The sequence below is a fragment of the Ambystoma mexicanum genome, chromosome 4p, assembly GCF_040938575.1.
Source record: "Ambystoma mexicanum isolate Mex_15411 chromosome 4p, UKY_AmexF1_1, whole genome shotgun sequence".
NCBI lineage: Eukaryota > Metazoa > Chordata > Amphibia > Caudata > Ambystomatidae > Ambystoma > Ambystoma mexicanum.
In genome coordinates, this window is record NC_090927.1 from 101,871,850 (window position 1) to 101,892,991 (window position 21,142).

Consider the following 21,142-nt stretch of genomic DNA (forward strand, 5'->3'; position numbering starts at 1 on the left):
GGATAAAAAATAAAAAGTCCTAAAGTCCAGCAAAAGAGCACATGATAGGGGTGGGTGTATGGGACTAGTAGTTTTGCTCTTTGAGAAAATAAAGAGATGTTGCAGAAGACTGGCCTCGCGGCCATCAATGGAACCCTGTTTCTGTGGCAGAGACTAATAGAGAGGGGGCCTCATTACGAACACAGTGCTGCGGTAAAGTTGCGATAATTCCGTTACTGCCACTTTACCACGACATTACCACACCACGGTACTGTAGATCTGGGGGTAACGTGGAGGAGGCACCCCCAGCAGGCCCATCTCCCTCTTTACCCTCAAAGCTCAGTGCATTTACTCTGCGGGACTACCGCTCATGGTCAACCATTTAAAATGCCCATGGAGTCCAGAAATTGGGATTTACCGCTCCAGCCCCCGTGGAAGAGCCATGAGACAGAGTGGCAGTAGTGGTAAACGAGTTGGCGGTAATTCTCCAGATGTATTTACAATGTATTACCACACACATCATGCCTGCACACCGCTGGGCCGCACATGCGCAGGGGCTCGCAGCAGAGGGCAAGCTCTTAGTACAAGGCTTGCTTGTGTGTGATCGAAAGAACTTATGCACCGTTTCCTTGTTTTAATGGGGGTGAGGGGATGGGAGCGGCTGAGTGGGGTCGCCTTCTGTTTTATTTCAATTCTTTTGAAAACCGGTAAGATGGCTCGCCCAGTTAAGCGCTCGTTGATGTGATCTGTGGGGTTGCGCTTCAAATCCTGGCATGTCCATCTCAGCCTTTGCTTCTTCTATAAAGGAGGATAGGACAGGGTCAAACAGTGGTCTTGGTAGCAAAACCACGCAGGGCAACAGAGGTTCGAATCCCGGATCCGCGCTTAGAAGCCCAACTCTGGTATTAAACGCGTTATAAAAAAAACAATTAAAATAAAGAAAGAAAGCGTTTTGGATCAAAGTGCTTTATACATATCAAATTATTATGTTTTTTTTTTAATTTAGTTAGGTTCCAATATGTTTACTAAGTTTCCTTTTTGTTAACGCTTTTCTAACATACACCCACAATCTGGAAGTTATCTCATTGGACAGGAGGGTAGCGCCGGTGGCTGTTCGTGTGTCATTCAAGTGCAGCCCCGAAACTACACTTCCCAGCGTGCCGCGCGAGCCGGGTCCCCCCGCTCTGTTTTGGTCCTGTTCGGATGCATGGCATATGTAATGGTAACCCTTGCGGTGCTCTGGAGGGAGGGGGGACGGAGGGAGGAGGGGGGGGGGGTGAGGCAGCCTGGACTCCTCACATCACAGCCGCAGCAGCCGCAGCGGGGGGCGCCGTGGACCGCCGCAGGGTAAGATGCCTGCGCTTCAGGGCGCCCAGGGGGTGGGCATGGTGAGGGGGGTTGCTGGCTAGGGGGTGCAACTTCAAAAGGAGGGGGGTCCTCGCCCCCACGCCACTGTATCACAAGCTGTTTCCAGAGGGGAAATTGCCTCCTCGCCTAGGCAAGGTGGGGGGCGCCCCCCCCCTCTCCATTCCAGCTTGTCTGGCCTGATCTGCGCGTGGGCTTAAATATTTCATGAGATGGCGTCCCTTAGCACTAATAAATCTGGAGGTAGGGTGAGGGGCGGTGGGAGGAGGCACGGGGGGCTGCGCGGACCCCCTCTGCCGCCCCCACGCCCTAGCCCTGGTTCTGCCCCAGCGGTGGGTGTGTGGGTGGGAATCCCGGATGCCGGCTGGTGATGCTGCAGACATCCCTCATCCCGTCCGCGCGCAGCGATGCAGGGGCTGGACCACTCCCCTCCCAGCTGCGGGGACCTCCGCTCAGGCACGCCTTTCATCATCCGGCCGTCGGTGAAATGCGCTCACAGCATCCCCCCTAGTTCTGAAAAGCGTCACGAGTTTGCCTTGCCTTTATAAATAGCCCAATCGCATCGCAGGGCTTGCAGGAAACACGGGCCGCGCTAGAACTTCTCGCGGCGCATTTGCATAGCAAGCAGTCCCGCTTCATGCAGCCGCAACCCGACTCAGCCGCCTTCATCTGATGTGCCACGCTGCTCTACACTGGGGCCTACGCTCGCCAGCCGCAGGTGCATTGACGCATTGAGCTGTGTTCTTGGGATTCAAGCTCGCTAGTCTCATCCAGGCTAGAAACATATCCGAACAGCTGATGCGTTAGCCCGCCGAGCTATCAGCCGGGATTTGAGCCGGATGTCTTGTTGGTAGCAAACGGAGCTCTGGAGAAGCAGGTACACTGACCCACTGAGCTGCTGTCCGTATACTGCAGTGGAGAGCATTTCTCTTCTGTCTGGATAGAACTCCCTGCTCTCGTAATGGGAGAACTGTTGGTGTGTGCTCGTGCTTTACTCGAGAGCAAGTGAGGTCTGAAGTGGGAGGGAGGGGGTGATTGAGGCGAGGGAGGGGGTTTTGGGAGCCATGTGCTGTCTGAGGGCAGCTGAGGACAGGAGGTAGGGGGATGGGTGAGCACCAAACACAGACTCGCCAATTGGAGAGCCAGGTAGAGGAAAGGGAAAGGGAGAGGGGGGTGCTGGGAGAGGAGGTGAAAGGCTCACCAGGGCAGACACGAGAGAGAGCCGCAGAAAGACAGAGTGGCCCAGTGGGCCGGAGGCGACAGGCACCGAGGTACGAGGATATGCGAGGCGGGGAAGGGGGCACGAGTGGGGGGAGGGGGTGGGGGAGGGGGGGGAGGGGGGGGGGTCTGCGGTCCATGGATGTGGGTTAAGGCGACGAGAAAAGGGAAGACTTGAGAGGGCGCGAAAGTGGGAAGGACATTCAGGTGATGGGAAAAGGGAGAGAGAGAGGCTGGGGAGGAGGGGCCACGGGACAGGTGGACTGAGGGGTACGCGGGGGAAGATGCTATGGGGAGACCACCCTGCGCGCAGGGTGAGGGGTCTGCCCGCAAAGAAGGTGCGCAGGTGTGCAGGGTGTGAGGAACAATACATGTGCGCGTGTGCCCGGCCCGACCAATCACGGTGCAGGGGCCTTGCATGTCACATGGCACTGCCTCCTTACTTGTGCATAGTACTGCATACAGGGGAAGAGCTGCAGTGGCGGCTCTCGTGCCACCTGCCACGGGTGCCACAGCCAGTGCCAGAGGAAGGAAGGCCAGAGAGAGTGAACGACCACAGTGACTGACTGCACGTTCACATCGTATGACGCCCGTCATTGCCGAAACAATGACTTCCAGGCTCTGGTGGGGGGTGGGTCGGAGGTCAGTGCAGATACTCTCTACACAGATCACCGACCCCCTATGTGTGCCGGGGGTCAGCGGTGTGACGGCATTATACCGACTCTATGCAGGCAGGGTCTCTCTGTCCCTAGCTCTGATCTACTCTATGCACACAGTGACACTCCTTCCTCTGGTGAACTCTATGCACACAGTGACCCTCCTTCCTTCTGGTGTACTCTATGCACACAGTGACACTCCTTCCTCTGGTTAACTCTATGCACACAGTGACCCTCCTTCCTTCTGGTGTACTCTATGCACACAGTGACCCTCCTTCCTTGTGGTGTACTCTATGCATACAGCGGTTCTCATTCCCTCTGATCTACTCTATGCATACAGCGGCGCTGCTTCCTCCAGGAGAAATCTATGCAGACAGTTGCACTCCTTCCCTCTGGTGTGCCCTATGCACACAGTGGCTCCCCTTCTCTCTGCTCTATGCAGTCAGTGGTGCTATGTCCCTCTGGTGTTATCTATACAGACAGTGGCTCTCCGTCCCTCTAGTCTACTCTATGCACACATCGGCTCTCCTTCCCGCTGGTGTACTCTATGCAGATAGTGGCTCTCCTTCACTCTGGTGTGCCCTATGCAGACAGTGAAACTCCTTTTCTCTGGTGTACTCTATGCACACAGTGGCTCCCCTTCTCTCTGCTCTATGCAGTCAGTGGTGCTATGTCCCTCTGGTGTTATCTATACAGACAGTGGCTCTCCGTCCCTCTAGTCTACTCTATGCACACATCGGCTCTCCTTCCCGCTGGTGTACTCTATGCAGATAGTGGCTCTCCTTCACTCTGGTGTGCCCTATGCAGACAGTGAAACTCCTTTTCTCTGGTGTGCTCTATGCACACAGTGGCTCCCCTTCTCTCTGCTCTATGCAGAGAGTGGCGCTATGTTTCTTTGGTGTTCTCTATGCAGACAGTGGTTCTCCTCCCCCCTGCTGTGCTCTATGCAGACAGTGGCTCTCCTTTCCTCTGGTGTATTCTATGCAGACAGTTGCTGTCCTTCCCTCTAGTGTCCTCTATGCAGACAGTGGCTCTCCTTCCCTCTGGTGTACTCTATGCAGACAGTGACTCTCCTTCCCTCTGGTGTATTCTATGCAGACAGTTGCTGTCCTTCCCTCTAGTGTACTCTATGCAGACAGTGGCTCTCCTTCCCTCTGGTGTACTCTATGCAGACAGTGGCTCTCCTTCCCTCTGGTGTACTCTATGCAGACAGTGACTCTCCTTCCCTCTGGTGTATTCTATGCAGACAGTTGTTGTCCTTCCCTCTAGTGTGCTCTATGCAGACTGTGGCTTCCCTTCCCTCGGGTGTGCTGTATGCAGACAGTGGCTCTCCTTCCCTCTGGTGTACTCTATGCAGACAGTGACATTGCTTTTCTCTGGTGTTCACTATGCACACAGTGGCACTGCTTCTCTCTGTTCTATGCAGACAGAGGCGTTATGTCCCTTTGGTGTTCTCTATGCAGACAATGGCTCTCTATCCTTCTGGTGTAGTCTATGCAGACAGCGGCTCTCTTTCCTTCTGATATATTCTATGCAGTCAGTGGCTCTCCTTCCCTCTGGTGTGCTCTATGCAGACAGCGTCTCTCTATCCTTCTGGTGTACTCTATGCAGACAGCAGCTCTCTTTCCTTCGGATGTATTCTATGCAGTCAGTGGCTCTCCTTCCCTTTGGTGTACTCTATGCAGACAGCAGCTCTCTTTCCTTCTGATATATTCTATGCAGTCAGTGGATTTCCTTCCCTCTGGTGTACTCTATGCACACAGCAGCGCTCCTTCCCCCAGGAGAACTCTATGCAGACAGTGACCCTCCTTCCCTCTCTGGTGTACTCTATGCAGACAGTGACTCTCCTTCCCTCTAGTGTACTCTATGCAGACAGTGACACCCCTTCCCTCTGGTGTGCTCTATGCAGACAGCGGCTCCCATTCCTCTGGTGTACCCTATGCAGGCAGCGGCTCTGCTTCCCTCTGGTGTACACTATGCAGACAGTGGCTCCCTTTCCCTCTGGTGTGCTCTATGCATACATCGGTACTCCTTCCCCCAGGAGAGCTCTATGCAGACAGCGGCTCTCCTTCCGTCTGGTGTACTCTATGCATACAGCAGCGTTGCTTCCTCCAGGAGAACTCTATGCAGACAGTCACACTCCTTCCCTCTGGTGTGCTGTATGCAGACAGCAACACTTGTTCCAGCTGGTGCGCTCTATGCAGACAGCGACACTCCTTCCCTCTGGTGTGCTCTATGCAGGCAGCGGCTCTCCATCCTTCTGGTGTACCCTGTGCAGACAGTGACTTTCCTTCCCTCTTGTGTATTCTATGCAGACAGTGGCTCCCTTTCCCTCTGGTGTGCTCTATGCATACATCGGTACTCCTTCCCCCAGGAGAGCTCTATGCAGACAGCGGCTCTCCTTCCGTCTGGTGTACTCTATGCATACAGCAGCGTTGCTTCCTCCAGGAGAACTCTATGCAGACAGTCACACTCCTTCCCTCTGGTGTACTCTATGCAGACAGTGGCTCTCCTTCCCTCTGGTGTACTCTATGCAGAAAGTGACTCTCCTTCCCTCTGGTGTATTCTATGCAGACAGTTGCTGTCCTTCCCTCTAGTGTACTCTATGCACACAGTGGCTCTCCTTCCCTCTGGTGTGCTCTATGCAGACTGTGGCTTCCCATCCCTCTGGTGTGCTGTATGCAGACAGTGGCTCTCCTTCCCTCTGGTGTACTCTATGCAGACAGTGACATTGCTTTTCTCTGGTGTTCACTATGCACACAGTGGCACTGCTTCTCTCTGTTCTATGCAGACAGAGGCACTATGTCCCTTTGGTGTTCTCTATGCAGACAGTGTCTCTCCTTCCCCCTTGTGTGCTCTATGTAGACAATGGCTCTCTATCCTTCTGGTGTACTCTATGCAGACAGTGGCTCTCTTTCCCTCTGGTGTACTCTATGCAGACAGTGGCTCTCCCTTCCCTCTGGTGTACTCTATGCAGACAGTGACTCTCCTTCCCTCTGGTGTATTCTATGCAGACAGTTGCTGTCCTTCCCTCTAGTGTACACTATGCAGACAGTGGCTCTCCTTCCCTCTGGTGTACTCTATGCAGACAGTGACTCTCCTTCCCTCTGGTGTATTCTATGCAGACAGTTGTTGTCCTTCCCTCTAGTGTACTCTATGCACACAGTGGCTCTCCTTCCCTCTGGTGTGCTCTATGCAGACTGTGGCTTCCCTTCCCTCGGGTGTGCTGTATGCAGACAGTGGCTCTCCTTCCCTCTGGTGTACTCTATGCAGACAGTGACATTGCTTTTCTCTGGTGTTCACTATGCACACAGTGGCACTGCTTCTCTCTGTTCTATGCAGACAGAGGCGCTATGTCCCTTTGGTGTTCTCTATGCAGACAGTGGCTCTCCTTCCCCCCTTGTGTGCTCTATGTAGACAATGGCTCTCTATCCTTCTGGTGTACTCTATGCAGACAGCGGCTCTCTTTCCTTCGGATGTATTCTATGCAGTCAGTGTCTCTCCTTCCCTCTGGTGTGCTCTATGCAGACAGCAGCTCTCCTTCCCTCTGGTGTACTCTATGCAGACAGCAGCTCTCTTTCCTTCTGATATATTCTATGCAGTCAGTGGCTCTCCGTCCCTCTGGTGTGCTCTATGCAGACAGCGTCTCTCTATCCTTCTGGTGTACTCTATGCAGACAGCGGCTCTCTTTCCTTCGGATGTATTCTATGCAGTTAGTGGCTCTCCTTCCCTTTTGTGTACTCTATGCAGACAGCAGCTCTCTTTCCTTCTGATATATTCTATGCAGTCAGTGGCTTTCCTTCCCTCTGGTGTACTCTAAGCACACAGCAGCGCTCCTTCCCCCAGGAGAACCCTATGCAGACAACGATCCTCCTTCCCTCCCTGGTGTACTCTATGCAGACAGTGACTCTCCTTCCTTCTAGTGTACTCTATGCAGACAGTGACACCCCTTCCCACTGGTGTGCTCTATGCAGACAGCAGCTCTCTTTCCTTCTGATATATTCTATGCAGTCAGTGGCTTTCCTTCCCTCTGGTGTACTCTATGCACACAGCAGTGCTCCTTCCCCCAGGAGAACCCTATGCAGACAGCGACCCTCCTTCCCTCCCTGGTGTACTCTATGCAGCCAGTGACTCTCCTTCCTTCTAGTGTACTCTATGCAGACAGTGACACCCCTTCCCACTGGTGTGCTCTATGCAGACAGCGGCTCTCATTCCTCTGGTGTACCCTATTCAGACAGCGGCTCTCCTTCCCTCTGGTGTACACTATGCAGACAGTGACACTCCTCCCCTCTGGTGTGCTGTATGCAGACAGCAACACTTGTTCCAGCTGGTGCGCTCTATGCAGACAGCGACACTCCTTCCCTCTGGTGCGCTCTATGCAGACAGCGGCTCTCCATCCTTCTGGTGTACTCTATGCAGACAGTGACTTTCCTTCCCTCTTGTGTATTCTATGCAGACAGTGGCTCCCTTTCCCTCTGGTGTGCTCTATGCATACAGCGGTACTCCTTCCCCCAGGAGAGCTCTATGCAGACAGTGACACTCCTTCCCTTTCTGGTTAACTCTATGCAGACAGCAGCTCTCCTTCCGTCTGGTGCACTCTATGCATACAGCAGCGTTGCTTCCTCCAGGAGAACTCTATGCAGACAGTCACACTCCTTCCCTCTGGTGTACTCTATGCAGACAGTGGCTCTCCTTTCCTCTGGTGTACTCTACGCAGACAGTGACTCTCCTTCCCTCTGGTGTATTCTATGCAGACAGTTGCTGTCCTTCCCTCTAGTGTACTCTATGCACACAGTGGCTCTCCTTCCCTCTGGTGTGCTCTGTGCAGACTGTGGCTTCCCTTCCCTCTGGTGTGCTGTATGCAGACAGTGGCTCTCCTTCCCTCTGGTGTACTCTATGCAGACAGTGACATTGCTTTTCTCTGGTGTTCACTATGCACACAGTGGCACTGCTTCTCTCTGTTCTATGCAGAGAGAGGCGCTATGTCCCTTTGGTATTCTCTATGCAGACAATGGCTCTCCTTCCCCCTTGTGTGCTCTATGTAGACAATGGCTCTCATTCCTCTGGTGTACCCTATGCAGACAGCGGCTCTCCTTCCCTCTGGTGTACACTATGCAGACAGTGGCTCTCCCTTCCCTCTGGTGTACTCTATGCAGACAGTGACTCTCCTTCCCTCTGGTGTATTCTATGCAGACAGTTGCTGTCCTTCCCTCTAGTGTACACTATGCAGACAGTGGCTCTCCTTCCCTCTGGTGTACTCTATGCAGACAGTGACTCTCCTTCCCTCTGGTGTATTCTATGCAGACAGTGACACTCCTTCCCTCTGGTGTGCTGTATGCAGACAGCAACACTTCTTCCAGCTGGTGTGCTCTATGCAGACAGCCACACTCCTTCCCTCTGGTGCGCTCTATGCAGACAGCGGCTCTCCATCCTTCTGGTGTACTCTGTGCAGACAGTGACTTTCCTTCCCTCTTGTGTATTCTATGCAGACAGTGGCTCCCTTTCCCTCTGGTGTGCTCTATGCATACATTGGTACTCCTTCCCCCAGGAGAGCTCTATGCAGACAGCGGCTCTCCTTCCGTCTGGTGTACTCTGTGCAGACAGTGACTTTCCTTCCCTCTTGTGTATTCTATGCAGACAATGGCTCCCTTTCCCTCTGGTGTGCTCTATGCATACATCGGTACTCCTTCCCCCAGGAGAGCTCTATGCAGACAGCGGCTCTCCTTCCGTCTGGTGTACTCTATGCATACAGCAGCGTTGCTTCCTCCAGGAAAACTCTATGCAGACAGTCACACTCCTTCCCTCTGGTGTACTCTATGCAGACAGTGGCTCTCCTTCCCTCTGGTGTACTCTATGCAGACAGTGACTCTCCTTCCCTCTGGTGTATTCTATGCAGACAGTTGCTGTCCTTCCCTCTAGTGTACTCTATGCACACAGTGGCTCTCCTTCCCTCTGGTGTGCTCTGTGCAGACTGTGGCTTCCCTTCCCTCTGGTGTGCTGTATGCAGACAGTGTCTCTCCTTCCCTCTGGTGTACTCTATGCAGACAGTGGCTCCCTTTCCCTCTGGTGTGCTCTATGCATACAGCGGTACTCCTTCCCCCCGGAGAGCTCTATGCAGACAGTGACACTCCTTCCCTTTCTGGTTAACTCTATGCAGACAGCGGCTCTCCTTCCGTCTGGTGTACTCTATGCATACAGCAGCGTTGCTTCCTCCAGGAGAACTCTATGCAGACAGTCACACTCCTTCCCTCTGGTGTGCTCTGTGCAGACAGTGGCTCTCCTTCCCTCTGGTGTGCTGTATGCAGACAGTGACTTTCCTTCCCTCTTGTGTATTCTATGCAGACAATGGCTCCCTTTCCCTCTGGTGTGCTCTATGCATACATCGGTACTCCTTCCCCCAGGAGAGCTCTATGCAGACAGCGGCTCTCCTTCCGTCTGGTGTACTCTATGCATACAGCAGCGTTGCTTCCTCCAGGAAAACTCTATGCAGACAGTCACACTCCTTCCCTCTGGTGTACTCTATGCAGACAGTGGCTCTCCTTCCCTCTGGTGTACTCTATGCAGACAGTGACTCTTCTTCCCTCTTGTGTATTCTATGTAGACAGTTGCTGTCCTTCCCTCTAGTGTACTCTATGCACACAGTGGCTCTCCTTCCCTCTGGTGTGCTCTGTGCAGACTGTGGCTTCCCTTCCCTCTGGTGTGCTGTATGCAGACAGTGTCTCTCCTTCCCTCTGGTGTACTCTATGCAGACAGTGGCTCCCTTTCCCTCTGGTGTGCTCTATGCATACAGCGGTACTCCTTCCCCCCGGAGAGCTCTATGCAGACAGTGACACTCCTTCCCTTTCTGGTTAACTCTATGCAGACAGCGGCTCTCCTTCCGTCTGGTGTACTCTATGCATACAGCAGCGTTGCTTCCTCCAGGAGAACTCTATGCAGACAGTCACACTCCTTCCCTCTGGTGTGCTCTGTGCAGACAGTGGCTCTCCTTCCCTCTGGTGTGCTGTATGCAGACAGTGACTTTCCTTCCCTCTTGTGTATTCTATGCAGACAATGGCTCCCTTTCCCTCTGGTGTGCTCTATGCATACATCGGTACTCCTTCCCCCAGGAGAGCTCTATGCAGACAGCGGCTCTCCTTCCGTCTGGTGTACTCTATGCATACAGCAGCGTTGCTTCCTCCAGGAGAACTCTATGCAGACAGTCACACTCCTTCCCTCTGGTGTACTCTATGCAGACAGTGGCTCTCCTTCCCTCTGGTGTACTCTATGCAGACAGTGACTCTCCTTCCCTCTGGTGTATTCTATGCAGACAGTTGCTGTCCTTCCCTCTAGTGTACTCTATGCACACAGTGGCTCTCCTTCCCTCTGGTGTGCTCTGTGCAGACTGTGGCTTCCCTTCCCTCTGGTGTGCTGTATGCAGACAGTGTCTCTCCTTCCCTCTGGTGTACTCTATGCAGACAGTGGCTACCTTTCCCTCTGGTGTGCTCTATGCATACAGCGGTACTCCTTCCCCCGGAGAGCTCTATGCAGACAGCGGCTCTCCTTCCGTCTGGTGTACTCTATGCATACAGCAGCGTTGCTTCCTCCAGGAGAACTCTATGCAGACAGTCACACTCCTTCCCTCTGGTGTGCTCTGTGCAGACAGTGGCTCTCCTTCCCTCTGGTGTGCTGTATGCAGACAGTGGCTCTCCTTCCCTCTGGTGTACTCTATGCAGACAGCGGCTCTCATTCCCTCTTTGATCGTGAAGCCCATCTATTTTCAACCAGATGCCACCTCTAAACCCATGTTTGGCGTATGCTATCGAAATCTTTTTAGTTTTTTCCCTTACAGAGTGGTAATTGCACCAATGTATGGAGGTTGATCCGCCATGTTACTGCCAAAAATCATCAGAATTACCACTCAGTAATTCTGCCAGTGGTAATTCCAAGGAAACAACGGAGGTAACAGCGGAATTACCTCCACTTTTTCCCCTGTACCCCTGAACTTGTAATGAGACCCAATGTTTGCATTGGCCAACTTGTTTTTTTCTCAAGCGTGTGCCTGATTCTTGTTAAGTACTTTAAGGAGGTGTCCGCAGATTGTTTCAAAGACAAAAAAATAAACTGCCAAAAATGTTGTATACATTTACTATTCATTGCCTTTATAGTGAACAAGGGGAACAGGGGTTGTAGGTGTGTCCCTCGCACCCTTGTTCACTCTAAAGGCATCGGGGGTATAATAAAGTTAAAGAAAAAGAAAAAAGAAAAGGACCCTGCAGCGCCGGTTCCCATGCATGGAAGTGAAGTGAACCAGCATCGCAGAGAGATGCCGGAGACGGCCCACACAGAAGGATGTGTGCAGCCTACAGCTTTGCAAGGGGGTGGGGTGAAGAGGGTTATCAGAAATGTTCGTTGGAGTGAAAACCGAAAGTCATTTCCGTTGAAACGACTTTGTTTTGAACATTTCGAATTCGTTTAATTCTCGGTAATCCCTGCGAGGATTGTCATCCCTTGAAACGATGTGCACTTTATCGCTGTGCTGTAGTGGCATGGAGTGAATAGTGCAATTGACGGCTGCACTTGACATAACGCAGCTAGAACCTCTTGGTTTCGCCAACCTTTGCTTACTTGAGAAGTAACAGCAGTGACGCACACCTTCTGTTGAACACCTCTGCCTTGGCTTTGGAGGATTACAGGGAGGTCTATACATAAACTACCAGGCTCTTCTACTGGATCCAGTTTCTGGCAGCTGCGTTTTTTAACATCATCTGAACTAAAAGGGGGGCAATCACAGCTGATTCCATTTGTATCTTGGAGGCGGTTGCTTTTCGTTGTTTTTTTTTAATTCAACCAGTAAAATATATCTTGTTTTTTTCAGCTGGAAATATATAGAACAGTGTTCAAAGACTGACAGGCCACAGCTGGAGCCGTTAGAAGCAGCTGCAAATCGTCACCTGGCTGTTCCACACGGTAGGACTGGCTTACATTAGTCTTTTTTCCTGGGAATGCACAGACTTCCAGCGCAGCCTCTCTTCTAAATGCTGGGAAAGCCACGTCGAAGCCAAGACACCCCTGTTTCACCTCCCTCTAAAAGGGATATATACACCCAGTCTGATCCAACTGTACCCGGGGGCAAGATATGACAACCATACAATATACGCATTACGGCTCACCACTGAGTCCTCTAACATTGCTAAGTCATCTATCATGTGTATAGTAATATGTTACGGCTCACCACTGAGTCCTCTAACATTGCTAAGTTATCTATCATGTGTATAGTAATATGTTACGGCTCACCACTGAGTCCTCTAACATTGCTAAGTCATCTATCATGTGTATAGTAATATGTTACGGCTCACCACTGAGTCCTCTAACATTGCTAAGTCATCTATCATGTGTATAGTAATATGTTACGGTTCACCACTGAGTCCTCTAACATTGCTAAGTCATCTATCATGTGTATAGTAATATGTTACGGCTCACCACTGAGTCCTCTAACATTGCTAAGTCATCTATCATGTGTATAGTAATATGTTACGGTTCACCACTGAGTCCTCTAACATTGCTAAGTTATCTATCATGTGTATAGTAATATGTTACGGCTCACCACTGAGTCCTCTAACATTGCTAGTCATCTATCATGTGTATAGTAATATGTTACGGCTCACCACTGAGTCCTCTAACATTGCTAAGTCACCTATCATGTGTATAGTAATATGTTACGGCTCACCACTGAGTCCTCTAACATTGCTAAGTCACCTATCATGTGTATAGTAATATGTTACGGCTCACCACTGAGTCCTCTAACATTGCTAAGTTATCTATCATGTGTATAGTAATATGTTACGGCTCACCACTGAGTCCTCTAACATTGCTAGTCATCTATCATGTGTATAGTAATATGTTACGGCTCACCACTGAGTCCTCTAACATTGCTAAGTCACCTATCATGTGTATAGTAATATGTTACGGCTCACCACTGAGTCCTCTAACATTGCTAAGTCACCTATCATGTGTATAGTAATATGTTACGGCTCACCACTGAGTCCTCTAACATTGCTAGTCATCTATCATGTGTATAGTAATATGTTACGGCTCACCACTGAGTCCTCTAACATTGCTAAGTCACCTATCATGTGTATAGTAATATGTTACGGCTCACCACTGAGTCCTCTAACATTGCTAAGTCACCTATCATGTGTATAGTAATATGTTACGGCTCACCACTGAGTCCTCTAACATTGCTAGTCATCTATCATGTGTATAGTAATATGTTACGGCTCACCACTGAGTCCTCTAACATTGCTAAGTCACCTATCATGTGTATAGTAATATGTTACGGCTCACCACTGAGTCCTCTAACATTGCTAAGTCACCTATCATGTGTATAGTAATATGTTACGGCTCACCACTGAGTCCTCTAACATTGCTAGTCATCTATCATGTGTATAGTAATATGTTACGGCTCACCACTGAGTCCTCTAACATTGCTAAGTTATCTATCATGTGTATAGTAATATGTTACATAACATATATGTTTCAATGGTATTACCCAATTTGATTGAATTTTAGTTGATCGAATGGTAAATCGGGCCGAATTTCTGCCAGTACCATTCGATCAATTAAATTCGATCGAATTAGGTAATCTATACCTAACATGGGGAGCAGGTGTTACAGGGGTGTCCCCTGCTCCCCATGTTCGGTATTGATGGCCTTGGAGGGTAGCAGGGGTCCCCACCGCTTTCTGAGGTTTGGAGGCAGGGGACAACAACAAAAAAGGGGACTCTGCGTCGTCGTATCCGACCCGCATTAGAGGGACGGAACTGACGCGCAGGGTCAGGATAGGCAGCGGCTGCCCAAAAGGTAAGTGGGGGCTGGGTGGATTTATTGGGGGTGGCAGGGGCATAGATTTGCGGGCTTTGGCCACGGTAAAATTGTATTCACAGCGAAATTTACTACAGTCAATTCTGCCGCAACCAATTCTGCCAAGTTACAATACACCACAAAGTTGGCAGCGCTACATCATGGCTTAGAGGGGAAATGCAAATTAATAGCGGTCCCCGCTTCTGCAGCAAGAAGGTACCCCAAGTCCCCCTGCCCCCCCACACCACCTCCACTGTCGTGCAACTCACACGGGGCATGCTCACGAGCAGTAAAGTGCCCCTTTGCTGTCTGCAAATCTAGCACTTCCTGAGTTCCTACCAATCCCCCACAGGTGGGGATGTGCCCCGGGGGGGGGGGGTGGTCACCTGCTGAGGCACCCCTCCCCCCAACAGGCACTCTCCTTCGCTGCTAGTTGGCCTCTCCCTACTGCTGAGCAAACCAATACATGTTGGCTGCAATGCTCAGTGCACCGCCGAGGCCAGGCTCCCCGGTGTGTGGAGGGTGTGGTTGCCCACTGACCACCTACCATCCTTGCCACCAAGATACACGAGCAGCAGACCAACCTGATACCTCCCATTCTGGTGCCAGTGGTTCCTGCCATGCTCCCCAACCAGGCCAGTGGGCCAAGCATGCATCCGCTGTGGACCTCCCACTCCTAGGCCATCCATATGCCCCCAGAACAGGAGGACCTCTGCTTGAAACACAACGGATGAAGATGACGGGCGTATCCTACTCTGCACTATTCGGGAGGGCCAGGTTGGGAACATTCCCAACAAGCAATGGGGATACCCAACTAAACAGGATAACGCTGCCAGTTGGGAGCTGGCACGTGATTATATGCACTGAATAATAGCTCTATTCTGCCACCATTGTGGTATTTGCATAATTGCCCTAAAAACATTTGATCGAATTGTTTTGCCTTTTTTTGGTCAAATGTAATTAAATATATATATGGGGTGGGTAACGGTATAGATTAGGTGGAGGGGAAGTGGGGGGGGGGAGTTGCAGGGGTCTCCCCCCACATTTTAGACAGATAAAAAGATCAAATAAATCAGATCAAATGTGACTAGGTCAAATGTTTTAGGTCAAATAGACCCAAACCTTTGCAGTGCCCTCATATCTTCCATTATGTCCCTAGCTTTGCCGGCTGCATCTCTGTTAAAAGCACATTCATGCTCGAAGCGCAAAGCATTCTAGCTACAGCACCTTCAAGGTTTCCGAAACTCTCCACCTTCGTCAGGGATGTATGGCCGACCAGGAACATGGGTTCAAAGCAAACCAGGTCCCTGCAGCGGGGGACGCGCTGCAGGACCTTGTTTTTATTCTAAATCAGCGATGAATACCTGTTCAAGCTAGAAACAGAAAAACGCTCTCTGGCTACAGTGAGACCTGGCCTGAACACGTGGTTCTATTTCCAGCATAGCCCCCTCCACCACCCCACCCCACCGTGCTAGGCTTTCTGGCATGAGCGGGCAGCTGAATCGCCGCCCGGGCTAAACATATAAAAGGTCTTTTTTCTATTTCCAGCTCTGACGTTCTTGGTTTTGAGCCAGAGTGCCCCCCTGCGCCAGCCAGTAGTAGTACTGGTCTGTGTCTGCCCAGCAATCAGCACTGGCATCATTATAAGGGTGGTGAAGGGACGGGGGGGGGGGCTGGAAGGATTGTGGAATGGCCCCCGTTCCTCTGAGTGTCCCACAAATACCTGCTGCTGTACCCGATATTCAAAGGGATGAACTGTGAGCATCCACAGGCAATGAATGGGGATAGCACCCCTATCCACAATCACCCACTTTCCTGCTCCTGCTGGGACACTGGGGGGAGGCTCTCCAAGCCCCTCTGAGCCACCAAACTTTTAGGTATAATGTAATTCACTTATCTATGCGGCGGGAGCACCATGGCCAAGGACGCTTCATGCGCCCTGATGCCTGTGGGCTCCGGAGCTATATACATAAATAAATAAACAAATAAATGATTGATGTTATTATCAATGGGAGCGAGACTGTAGTTTATTAAACTAGGCCTGAGTGAGTCTTTTTCTATAATGCACGTTTAATACCGTCACTACCAGGTGCCCCCCTCTTTGGAAGTCAACGGACACAATGCAAACTGATTTTCCCAGGATCATTTTCTTTGGCCAGTTGGATGAACTGGATTTTGAGCCCGTGTTTTTTGGTTCCGCATTTTGCAAATCAAGCGCGTGCCTCTATCTGATCACATCCCAAGCCAGTACCCTCATATACTGCTGCAGAATTGTCTGTAAAAAGCTACCCCTCTTTCATGAAATGCATGACCCCACATGGCTCAGCCTAAGAACATTTGCACATTCTCTCATTTATTTATTTATTTATTTATTTTTTTCCCACTTTGTATTTATTGAAACTTTTTCAATGACAACAATAATATCGAAAGCAAAATAACCCACCACGACAAAGTCAATTGACACAAGAGCCCACCCCTCCTCCCCATCCAACCCTCCCTTTGTCGTCCCCCCCCCCCGAACTGATGAGTTACAGAGGAATCAACAAAAACTGTTAAAGATTTCAAGATTACAAAAGTGCACAAGAGGAAGAGCCACAGCATTATACTAGAACAGGCTAACAGTGATCTCTTTCTGTCAGTGACATTCTTAATAGACACAAGTTAGGCAAAGAAAGGGCAAAAGACCAGAACAGAGTGTGTGCATCAATCAAACTGGGATTTAAACATGAAATGGTGGCCTTCTCTACAGTACAAGTTCAAATCCAAGGAAGGGAAGCAGCTGGCTGTGTCTAGGCTCAAGCCAGTGAGCTCCACTAATGTACCAGACATGTTTGAGGAACTTGACACACTTGGTGGATCAAATATACTTCTAAGGCTGATTTGTGATTCATTAGTGGAGTATGTTCAGAGGTGTGGGTATAGTCCCCGCTGCCAAGAAATAGAACCCCCCCCCCTCCTCTATCTGTAAGAGAGGAACCTTCTTCCTCCTTTTCCAAAAAAAAGGTCAAAGTTTGGCTCCAGGAGCAAGGCCTCTTCTTGGCTGCATAATCCTGACCCGCCATGGACATATGTATGGAAAATTAAAACTCCGCAATCTCTTGCCTGCGGCATAGCTGTAACAATGTATCTTACTATGATTCTTTTGTATATATGTAATCCTTCTGTATCACTCTTTTTGTACCCTGCATTATTATACCTTGTAACTGTCTTTGATAATTTGTTGTAACATGTAAAGTGAGCGCCCAGATACCTCCGGGCTCGGGGCACCTTACAAACAAATAAACTAAACTAAACTAAACTAAACTATATAAAGGCCTGCCTTAATATGCAAGACAATGGTGGTAACATAGCTCAGGGGGTTGAGCTCCCACTGCAGAGAAGTGCATGATCTCTGTTCCAGGTTTGAAACTTGATCTGGCCAATATGGCTTTTCGTCGTCCAGAAGTCAATAAAAGGATTACCGTTATGCCCGGTTATAGTGTCGCCTGTTGACGGCACGTAGAGACAAATACTTGGTGTCTGCTTACAAGAGGTACACATTTTGGCACTGTGTACCTGCAACAGACGCACTGGCCATACACTGCCATCTACTAGAGCAAATCCTTCATGCTTACAGGAAAAGGAAAAGCCAGACTCTGGTCTGCTGTGCGCTGAACGGAGAGGCTTGCATCTACCCGGTTACGGTAGATGGGAAACACTTTGACAGCGTTAGTAGCTTTATTGACTGTCAAAAATGTTCTTACTGAGCACGCAAATTACTCCATCAATAGCTTATTCGGAAAATGCCTACGGGCTGTAGGCGCGACTTACAAATGAAATACATAAATAAACAATTTAAAATAGAAAAACCATAAACACGGTTTTGGCGTGCTTCAAAGCAATACATTTCTGGAGGCTGTTCATTGAGAAAGTGCATTGATTATAGGTACAGTAAAAATAGAAAAAGAAGAAAGTGCGTGTGCGTTATATGGAATCGGCTCCCTTGATGTCATTTTCCAAAGTATCATGACAAATCTTTAATCCTCTGTCATGACCCTTGCCCCTGGCCCTCACTGGCAAGTCAGCCTTCCAGTTAGGGCAGGTCAAAGGCCTTAAAACCTCATCCAAGACTCTCTTGGAGTCAGTCCTGGCGCCTTTGGCTCATAACCATCATGAAGACCAACATTAGAATGGGACTATTTAGTTGGGACTATTTAACTTGGGGAGGTTCAGCCAACATGGAGGCACACACATCACTCAGTTACAAGGAACTGAGCTGTGCGGTCTAGTCTTTTGGGTGTGGCAGGCCTGGGAATATTTTACCTGAACTACTTTACCTGAGACTATTTAAACCGCACCCAAACAGCAGAACATGCTTTGCGTTATTCTGCTGTGGGCAGCGTAACGCTCATCGTGTCCACTTCTTTGATGCCAGTTTACCTTAAACCAAGGACCTGCAGAGAGAGAAAGAACACTACGAAAATTACCTGGAACAGTATCCTGTCTTCAATCCATCGCTGGCTTCCGTTCCACTCACCTGAAGGTACGAACTCCATCATCCGGCACTGCATGCATCCTTGAATACCATAACCTGGAAAAAGGAGAAAGAAAGACGGCATTAGTAAGCGTTTACTCACGTTTCCTCCCGAATGAAGAAAGCCACAAAATTCTTACCTGGGTAGTCATCTCCTGGTCAGCATCATTGCTGGAACATTACGGCGCTCGGCGAGGAACATCGCAACCTGCAAGGAGAGAAAAGACACAGGATAGCAATATAAAAGGTGAAACAGCGCCGCGTATCGCGCATTACTCACCGGACAGCATCGCGCACACCGTGCTTTCGCCTACCGGCCCATGCTCATCTTCAAACTGCATGACAACACCAAAATACCTTTCCATACCTAAAAGGAAAGAAGCAAGACATTATTATTTGAACTAAGAGGAACATAAGAACTGCATATAAAGACTGTAAAGCAGCAAACCTGCGGAGTCGCAGCAGGCCTGGATTCCCACAGGGGGGCTTGCACCAGTAAAGTAACTTGGTCGCTGCTCGCCCCCCACATCTACGCGCCCCTGCCATGAGGAGCAGGACGGAGAATCCACCTTTTACAATATTAAGGTGAGGAGAAGGCCCAAGGGGGAGGAAGGAGTTGAGGCCAAGGGAGGTGGGAAAACATAAAGACAATCTGGTATTGAATCCAGCTCTCCTATATTGCAGACCCATCTTTAACCAGAGGCCTTACCAAGAGACCGGGAGCGGGTTCGAGAGTGAAAATCATCCAACCAGGGCTGGGTGGCGTCCCCGTGGATACCAGGTGAGCGTAACATCCTCCCAGCGTGGCATACATAAGACGGCAATGCCCATGCTATCTTTTCGTCTTGTCCGGTCTTTAATGATCGTTCCCCCGTGTAATTGTGTGCCCCAATGCCCAGAGGCTACCGGTGCGGTTTAAATAAATACTAAATTAAAGAGGGTTTGGCCTTCAACAAAAAATAAAGTACCGGACAAAATTTCATAAGACCGTTACCTCTTGGAACCAGAACCAAGATTCTAAATCTGACTTGCAATGGGCAAAAGAACAAAAAGAGTACCAGATCTTCCTTCTCAGCATTACATCATTTACATTTCTCTAGTTCTGGGTTTCTTACTCTAACGGTTAACACAGTTCCCAAAGGTAAACAGTTAAAACACGCTCTCGTAATCAGCATTCTTTGTAGTGCATGATTAGCACAGCGCAAATAATCTTAGCACGATTGGCTAATATATTGAACTCCAGAGTGTCTCTATTTTCACCAACCGAATATTTCTAACGGGATATTGATTCATTCCGCGTCTGTTGCGTTAACAGTGCCAAGTTTGTCGATCTTCACATATTTTAGCCATGGTATATCACTTGCCCACGCTTCTGTATCATGCTACGGGTTAGATGCTGCGAGAGGACCCCCTGTAGATTAGCCCAGATACATAAAATCCAAAGAGACTTCATCTTGGACGAAATTAATTCCCATTTCTGTGTCAAGCGCAAAATTGGATGTTAATAGGCCCAATATTTTTTCAGAAATTGATTCCCGACTACTTGTAGGTCACGTACCTTTGTGAACCCCCACAGGGAGGCTCCATATTTCAATGCAGTTTTCGTTTTTATTGTATAAATCTTTTTTATTATATTAACTGGCTGCATTTTGCATTTCTTTTGTGAAATGGAAAATCCCTCCAATGGCTTGATTCATCCTTGTGCCATTGGTGTTAACTTGCTTGAAAGTGATCGGAGGATAGCACAGGAGCAACGGGCTGGTCTTGGAAGCAAGACCACGCAGGGCAACAGAGGTTCAAAACCCGGATCCACGCTTAGAAACCGAACTCGGGTGTGGTATGGTATTAGGCGCGTCATAAAAAAAACAATTAAATTAAAAGGGAATGCCAAGATAATCGAAATACGAAATCTTTGGTACAAGCGGATCGTTCCGCGTCTTAACCTTTTGATCCTGCCTCTAGAGCAGACTAGTATTGCTGGTTTGGTGGTATTCACAGGCATATCCAGGGAATTTACAAATTCTGTGTACCTATTTATTATCATCTGAAGTGCTCTTGTTGTTCTCCCTATCAGCGCACTATCATCCGCGCGTGCAGCGAAGGGCGCGGATTGCCACCAATCCTCGGTACGTCAGGATTACAGTCTACTAGAATGTCATTCAGGGTGTTAATGTAAATCAAGACCAGCAGAGGGGCCACCCCTGCCTCACACCTGATTTTGTAGGGAACCATGCCGTACAGAGGCCATGCTCGCCACTCCTTACACAGGCTTCGACGTTTCTGTGAAGAACGGTTAGGGTTTCCAGTAGATATTGAGGCCATTTTAGGGACCTGAGCGCCTGCCAGGCTTAGTCTCCGTTTACCTTATCAAAGGCTGTGCTCAGGTCCGTAGATGCCAAGTAAACCGGCTCATATTTAATATACAATGAGCTAGCCACTAGAAGACAAATGTTTAGTTTCCGATCGGCTGTTTCTAATGTTGGACGGAAGCCCAGCCGAGTTATAGAGAGAATGTTATTTTCAACTACCCGCTGTTCCAACTTGGTCAGCAGGCATCTGCCAAAGATCTTAA

General features: G+C 49.6%; 1 protein-coding gene across 4 annotated transcripts in view; it reads left to right on the forward strand.

Moving 5' to 3' along the window:
• The first annotated feature begins 1,142 nt into the window (after positions 1-1,142).
• LOC138453032 (E3 ubiquitin-protein ligase RNF19A-like) overlaps positions 1,143-21,142 on the forward strand; it is a 342,960-nt gene continuing 322,960 nt past the window's right edge. Inside the window, exons 1-2 of one of the 4 annotated variants that reach the window (XM_069605457.1) lie at positions 1,143-1,201; positions 12,073-12,164. The gene's annotated coding sequence lies outside the window, so the exon portion shown is untranslated. Of the gene's footprint in view, positions 1,202-1,263; positions 1,327-1,674; positions 2,222-2,539; positions 2,616-12,072; positions 12,165-21,142 lie in introns of those variants that run through there. The other 3 variants (XM_069605456.1, XM_069605455.1, XM_069605459.1) reach the window with 3 other exon arrangements.